The sequence below is a fragment of the Bison bison genome, unplaced genomic scaffold (assembly GCF_000754665.1).
Source record: "Bison bison bison isolate TAMUID 2011002044 unplaced genomic scaffold, Bison_UMD1.0 scf7180017862273, whole genome shotgun sequence".
Lineage (NCBI taxonomy): Eukaryota > Metazoa > Chordata > Mammalia > Artiodactyla > Bovidae > Bison > Bison bison.
Genome location: NW_011492845.1, coordinates 23,604 through 24,314, shown reverse-complemented (window position 1 = coordinate 24,314; position 711 = coordinate 23,604).

Here is a 711-nt window from a genome sequence, read left to right as displayed (position 1 = left end):
GGGTGCCATTGCCTTCTCTGCTGTTAACCTAAATTGCCTAATTAATGTATGTCCTACTTGGGATGCCCTAATGATTATAAATTATTTTTGTCCAATGATACTGCATGTGCCCTCTTGCATTGTACTTGTCAGTGAGCCCTGACTATTCTGGCACTGCCTCAGCTCTGGAAGGCATTCAGGTCAGCTTCAGTTTACTGACCAGGCTTGTGTTGTGCCTGGATTGATGCTGCAAGCATTTTTTTTTTTTAATGGAACCTTAAGGAGGAAACCATCTGGCTTTTGAAGGTACTTGTTTATGGTGATGGATTTGTTTTGTCTGCTCAGTATAAGACCCCTGAAGACATAACTGAGAACAATATGTCAGGTTGGTCTCACTCTGCTGTGTCGAGTCCTTATGAAAAAGACACCTTGGCCAAGAGACCAGAAGGTGGAGTTTGGAGTTTTGGTACATGCTAGGCAGAGGGTGCCTATGCTACCAGCCCCTAATAAAAACAAACACTGGATACTGAGTCTCTAATGAGCTTCCTTAGTAGACATTTCATACATTTTGTCAAAATATGATGCTGGAGAAATTAAACATGCACTGCACAACTTCACTAGGAAGAGGACTCTTACAAGCTTGTGCCTGGTTTCCTCTGGACTTTGACCATGCACCTTTTTTCTTTGCTGATTTTGCTTTGTATCCCTTTGCTGTAATAAACCTTACCATTA